At 34.9% G+C, this 7,100-nt stretch overlaps 1 non-coding gene across 1 annotated transcript; it reads left to right on the top strand.

The window, feature by feature from the left end:
* The first annotated feature begins 6,603 nt into the window (after positions 1–6,603).
* Positions 6,604–6,709, top strand: LOC121215234 (small nucleolar RNA R71). The gene has a single exon (XR_005910963.1). It is a non-coding gene; the product is annotated as a small nucleolar RNA R71 (small nucleolar RNA).
* Positions 6,710–7,100: the final 391 nt, after the last annotated feature.

Genomic DNA, 7,100 nt, shown 5'->3' on the forward strand with positions numbered 1-7,100 from the left:
CATAGATCATTGAACTTTTAGGGTGCCTGGTATAAAACTAAAGGCATGAAAAAGATAGTCAATTCAAGCTTGTCAACAGGGACTATTGGTTTCTCTTTATTTTGCTCTGTGAATTCCTAAAGCGATAGATATTCTTCCACTAAGTTAGTTGTGAACATAATTGTCTCTATTGGTGGGTCTGTGTTATATTGCTTCTGTGCTTCTGTCTTATCAGAATGACTCAAGATTATTAGGACGATAAGTTTGATGCCTATTAGATTCGTATATTCACTAGCCATTTTCCCAACTAGCTCTATATCTTCTCTTGTTGCAGTTTCTTCAATTTATCTGGATATTCTTCCTTTCCCTAACAGTTGATCCATTGAGTGACCGTACAAAATAGTTAACAGATCATACCTCTACTCGCTAATCCTCCATAGAGGGATTAGTTCCTCATGGCTTTCATAAACAACATAGAATAGATCGAAGAACTAATCGTAATGAATGAACTGAAGTAAAGAGTATAAGAAAATCCTTAATGATATTGATAATAAATGCGAATCCACAGAAGTTGATCCCCTTCACGATTCAGATATCTTGAAATAAAACAAAGATAAATAAACTAAACTCTAAAAAACCTAAGAAAGCAAGAAAACAAAACTAAATTTAACGAAAAAATCCAAGCTAATCGAATGTTGTCTATAACATGTGCCAAAGAATCCTATTTATAATCTTCAGGTGGTCGTTGTCCCTAACCCTAGGACAACTGATGTTCTCGAACTTTCAATTTGATTGTGTAGAACAAAATTCCCCTGTTTCGTGTTTATTTTTTGTCTTAGAGTCGATGTCACAACACATCAGGACCTATGCGACAGAGGTGTAGTATACCCTTCATTGAGACATTTTTAAGGGTATATCGTAACATCCTCAATCTGTGTCGCGACATCGGAGGCAGTTTTCTACTTTCTCCATTCTGCTCTCTATGTTGCGACATCGGACCTCTTGTGTTGTGACATAGCATCCAGTGTCAGTCTAAAATGCCTTCTAATGGTCTCTTGCACACTCACACGGCACGTTAACTCTCCCTTAGGCCTCATTCGGCCCTTAAGGTCAATAAAAGACTCAATTTGCACATTTTATTGAATGTAAGTAAAGCTAAAGAAAGTTAGCTAAAATATAACGAAAATGTTTGTATTCAAACTCCTTAAGTGCAAAAACTAGTTTAATTTGCTACATCGATTTACGGTAGATCAAACTCACCCACACTTAATTCATTGCTTGTCCTCAAGCAACATAAATAAAAATGGCAAACAAAAATGACGACCCTTGCGCAAATATCATACAAAGATTGACTTTGGAGCATATAATTTAGGCATTTCGTGCTTACTAACAACTTTAACATGATGAATATTTGACTTACCACTTTTGATTTCAAGCATCTAAGTTCAATATGTTACAAAATATACAAGTATTAAGGGTATCACCTATAGGAACCATCAATAAATCATACAAGTACTTTGATTCTCTGAGCAGAATACAAATAGTCATTTATGCGTATGTTTAGTATGATGTCCTTTCATGCGTAAGGATGTTTAGGTCACATAGGACTTTTCGGTTTGTAATGTTCTAAGGCTTAGGAATTTAATTCTCTGATTAGAATACAAATAGTAATTTATGCGTATGTTTAGTATGATGTCTATTCATGCATAAGGATGTTTAGGTCACATAGGACTTTTCGGCTTGTAATGTTTTGAGGCTTAGGACAGGTATGGAATTTAAAAATAGTAAGCATCAAAAAGGGTTACAAACACGAAAATAGTTTGGCACATCGTATTGACCCCTATTCTTCCCCCTAGTGACCCTTACTTGCTCACGGCCTTATTTCTCCTTCTCTCACCATCCTTGTCTCTCCATATATAGTAAGTCATAGAATGACATAGTAACTACGGCTAGCCTTACGAGTTTTTATGCACTAATGAACGATTTTTTTGTGTACTTTGTGACTTTTCTTTCTTTTTCAATACATCTCACTCATGAATGTTTTTTCACTATTTAAAAATTTTTCTACTCATACTAATTTCCTTTTTGGATGTCCTTTCTTATTTCTCACATTAGGCTAACTTATAGTTCCTATATCACACCAATCTTTCCTTTTTCATTCTATTTTTTCAAACTCCATCGTGATATATCTACTTAACCCTCAATACGTATGGCCGGATGTCTATAATCGTGTAATGAAGAACCAAAGAAAAAAGGTAAATACAAATTAATGTTTTCAAGCTTAGGGCTTTTAATGAGGTTCGTCACTAAGTGTCAACAGGCTCAAAAAATTGGTACTAATGGTAAAATATAAATAGGATAGCTTTTTGGCTCTAGATGTGTTCCAAACAATGCCTTAATTCATCCCTAAATATCTCAACATGTACAAATTTACTCAGCAAAATAAATACAAATTCAACCATTTATCATTCGTACTAGCATGCTCGTTTCCTTGTATTTTCTATATCACTTGGTACAGTTGATTGCTTAATACCTATTTACAATGTCACATATAGAACTTAGTAGTCTAATAATAAAAATTTTAAAATCACCTATCATCATGCCAAATTTATTTATAAACACAAGCAACCTATGTACATGCTCCTAACCAATCACTTGTATTTCTACAAGCTAAAGAACACAAAAGACAAGAAAAATACAAGAAAATTTTAAAAACGCATTACCTATGTTACCCCTCATAGTTTAATTGACAAATTGTCCTTAATGTGTATCCCATAAAAAGATAAGGAAAGAAGTTACCAATTGATTGCTCTAGCTTCTATTGATGGGTGCTTCCTCCTTTGCTCGTAAAGGTTAGAATTTTTTCTGTCTCCTTCGTGTTGTGTTCCTTCATAGAAAACTTAAACAAAATGAAATAATGATAATAATAATAATAACTACTACTAGTCCTGCTCCTACAAAGTTAAAATTAAAGAAGTATCCAAAACTTAATACAAGTTTTCAAAAAAAATGTTCAAGCATCCTCTTTAAAATCTATCTCCTCACTTTTGTCATCCTCATCATCCTCTTCTTCTTTTTCCATATCCGTTGGCCCAAAAATGTTAGGTGTATAATTGGGGACCCGAATGTTGTTTTGCTTAGCAAATTCTTGAAAGATTGGTCTCAATTCCTACATCCACTGAATCATCCAATCGTGCTTTGGATGACTACTCTCACCAACTTCTTATTGAGCTTGTGTCAACCTCTGATATGAAGCTGGTGTAGACGTCACTTCTTGTTGTCGCTTGTTCCAATCTTTTATCTATCTGGCTCGCAGCTCAATATATTGTTAGAACAATGTGTCCCCGATGATACTTCTAGAATGTTTTAGTGACTGCTCAGTAGATGTCATAGATAGACCCGCCTCTTTGTGTAAGGTCGTCAGTAGATGGGGGAAGAAAATTCACACCTTCTGGCTACAGATGCACCTCTTCATATTCTAGTAGATCTATTTGCCAATATAGACCTGCTTTTTCTACAAAAATACAATAGAGTAAAACTACTCTAAAAGTATTAACGTTAGAAACATTTAAAGTAGGTACTATTTGTGTGCACATAAATTGAATCCACATCTTAGCCTTAGGAAACATAACCGTTTAATGAAAAGATACTGAGATATTCGTACCTACGTGATATTTCCATTCACCCCTCCCTTCAGTCAACAGTTTATAATACTATCCATATCTATGTCTCAGAAATATTTTAGATCATTTTCATCAATGAAATCATTCTCATAGTATGGAGCATTATAAAAGTTGCAAATAATTTGAGGGGTTACTCATACTTTCTTCCCCAGCACAAGTACCATATCCCACATATGGCCTTTAGTATTTCTAAATTCCTGGTCCCGTAAAGATGCATAAAACTCCTGGATAATAAGGACCAAGACATTGTCTTTAAGGATCATCCAAAAATGTTCCCACCTATGATATTTGACTAAAGGCCATATTTCCTTACACAAAACCATTAACGGGTCGAATCCCCTCACTTAGATAAAGGTTTTTCCTCGAAGTTTAGTAAAATATTTTCCAATATCTGGGTTTGCGAAATTAAGGGGGTTTGGACCCGTTGATGGTTCGGGTTCATTTGTTCTTCTAATTTTTCTAGAAGGCATGATATTTCAATCTTAATACTAAGCAAACAATTAAATGGAACAGTAAAAAGTTAAATTTAGGAACCCTTAACCTTAAATATATAGTCAAATTTTATTTGAACTCCTTGCTCCCGCGATGTTCCCGTTCCTTTTTGCACCTAATATGATTGAAGAGTAAAGAAAATATGATGTTTAAGAGATTTTTAAGAGATTTAAGAGAGTTTGAGGGATTAAGGGTTAAGAGATATTTTAATTAGAAGTGAATATGGTTTTAGGTTATAAAATAGAGTTTTAAAAGGTTAAATTGGGTTAAATAAAGGGTAGGTTATCGAGTTACGCAAATGGGTCGAGTTAACCTTGCAAAAAATTGCAGCGATCTCGTGACACAGGGTTTCCATGTTGCTAATCCCTGATAGCTCAACGTTCTTGCGACATAAGGGTTCTGTGTCGCGACACAACTTCTAGTTTGGAAATTCGGGAAATTTGTTCTCTATGTTGCGACATAAGAGTGTGGTGTCGCGACGTCAAGTTGGTTTCTTCAATTCCTGCATTCTGCACAAATGGTCAACCCAACTTTCTATCTTGAAGATGTCTTGATGTCAAAATAAAAATATATCAAATAAAAGTTAACATCTAAACTATATGGCTAGTTAAATATACAAAAAATTACAAAATTTAAGCAATAATTTAAATAATTTTTAAATTTTACTATCGGATGAATCTAACAGTATCATCAATTCATGTATGGGCAACTCTTTCATTCTATCAATATTAGTCCATCGCCCTTCGTGCCATTCCACTCTTACCTACTTGTCTCTTTCCTTGAACCTATTTATTCTTTCTGTATTCATAAAAGGAAGTTTGTCCCTTGACATGGGATTCTTAGAAACATATACTGTTTGTATTGTTCCCCTAACTTCCTCTCCTCGTTCGATTTATGATCACATTTAAATTTTTCTATCTCACCATTGATTTTCATAGTTCATTTATTTTTCTATAGATCAATGGTGGACCTAGAAGTGGCCAGGAAAGTTCTACCTAATAAGATCGGTATCTCACGATCCTCTTCAAAATCAAGTACCACAAAATCTGTGGGGAAAATAAAACTTCACACTTTGAATAACACATCTTCCATTACCCTTTTCGGGCGTACCAAAGACCTGTCAGCCAATTGTAATGTTATCTAAGTAGTTTTCAGATCCCCTAGCTTGAGTTTTTCAAAAATCGATAGAAGCATTAAATTAATACTAGCTCCTAGATCGCATAGAGCTCTATTAAAATGAATGCTCCCTATCTTTATGGAAATAGTAAAACTTCCCGGGTCTTTCAATTTTTGAGGCACCTGTCTTGAAATAATTACCCTATAAAAAGCACTTAAGTTAACTTGTTCTCCTACCTTAATTTTCTTACGCCTCGCCATCATTTTCTCTAAAAACTTGGAATACTTGGGAACCTTCTCAATTAACTCGATTAAAGGTAGATTAACATTTAATGTTTTAAATAGGTTCAAGAAACTTACAAATTCATCCTCATCCCTCTTTTATTTTTTTTTTCAAGTCTCACAGGGAATGGGATTTTTTTGATTTCGGCATCTTTAGGTGTTTCTTTTTCTAATTCAGCCAATGGTGCCTTTATCTCTTTTGGCCTTGGTTCTTCTTCAATTTTTAGGAATTCCTCCTAAGAATCATTAGTATTCTCCATAACTACCTCCGGAGTGGGGTTTTTTAGGCTATTTTCAGTACTTTGCCCTATCGAAGTGCTATCGCCTTTACATGGTCCTTACCTTCCCTCCATGGATTGTCTTCTGTATTTCTAGGAATACCTGTGCCAATTTGTATTTTGATGTTGCCCATCATGCTCATCAATTGACTCATTTGATCCTCAACTTTAGTCAATGTTCTTGTGGAGTTGGTACAGTCAGATTGCACCTGCTTGACATATATTCTTATTGACTACATAACTCCCTCAATTCTATCCAGACGCTGACCACATGCAGTACAGTCATTTGGGTTGACCCTATCCTGGGGTTTCTGCAAATAACAAAGTTGGTAATTAGTGTTTTTAACTTGATTTAAATTACTACCTGCTCTTTCGTTCCCCTATCTCAGATTTTGGTGATTTCTCCAATTGGGATTATATGTATTTGAATAAGGGTTTCCACCCCTATTCCAGACATAATTTACATCTTCAACCGGATTGTTGATATAATGGAAGAGTGATTTGCCTACCCCATGCATAGACGATGTAGAAGTAGATTCGATAAGGTTGAGTCTATCCACTAACTATTGATACTTGTCATCCTCTTGGATAGCTTTTACCGTAACGGGTTTCTGACCATATGTGAATCGTTCAATTGGCCACTAATAGGAGTTTAGTGCTATGTTCTCAATGATTTTGTACGCATCCTTGTGTGTTATGTTCATAAGGGCTCCTCTTGCTGCTCCATGTAATCCAACCCATTATAAAATACCTATAGTTTCGTCCACTAAGGAAATTCGTGGTGCGGGCATTTTTGAATCAACATTTTGAAACGTTCCCACACCTCATAGAAAATTTTTCCTTCCATCTGTCTAAAGACAGTAATCTCTTGTCTAAGCTGAACTACTTTGCTAACTGGGAAGAACTTTTGTAAGAATTTTCTAGCAAGTTTATGATAGATCTTGGTGCCTACGAGTCTAACCAAGAAAAAGTGTTATCAATCAAGGAGAAGGGGAATAGCTGAAGATGAATAGCATCATCAGTGACCCCGTCATATTTAAAAGTATCATAGAGTTGGAGAAACTGTTTTAAATGTTTATTAGGGTCCTCTGTCATAGTGCCCTTGAAATGCAGATTGTTCTAGATCATTTAAATCATAGTCGGTTTGATCTTGAAAGTATTAGTTGTAATTTCCAACTTTGTTATACTTTTTTGAACCATATCTAGACTTGGTAATGCATAATCCATTAAAGTTCTATCATTTCAAGCCATGTTTATGTTTCTAGAAAGC

This window comes from Gossypium hirsutum, chromosome D02 (genome assembly GCF_007990345.1).
Source record: "Gossypium hirsutum isolate 1008001.06 chromosome D02, Gossypium_hirsutum_v2.1, whole genome shotgun sequence".
Classification (NCBI taxonomy): Eukaryota; Viridiplantae; Streptophyta; class Magnoliopsida; order Malvales; family Malvaceae; genus Gossypium; species Gossypium hirsutum.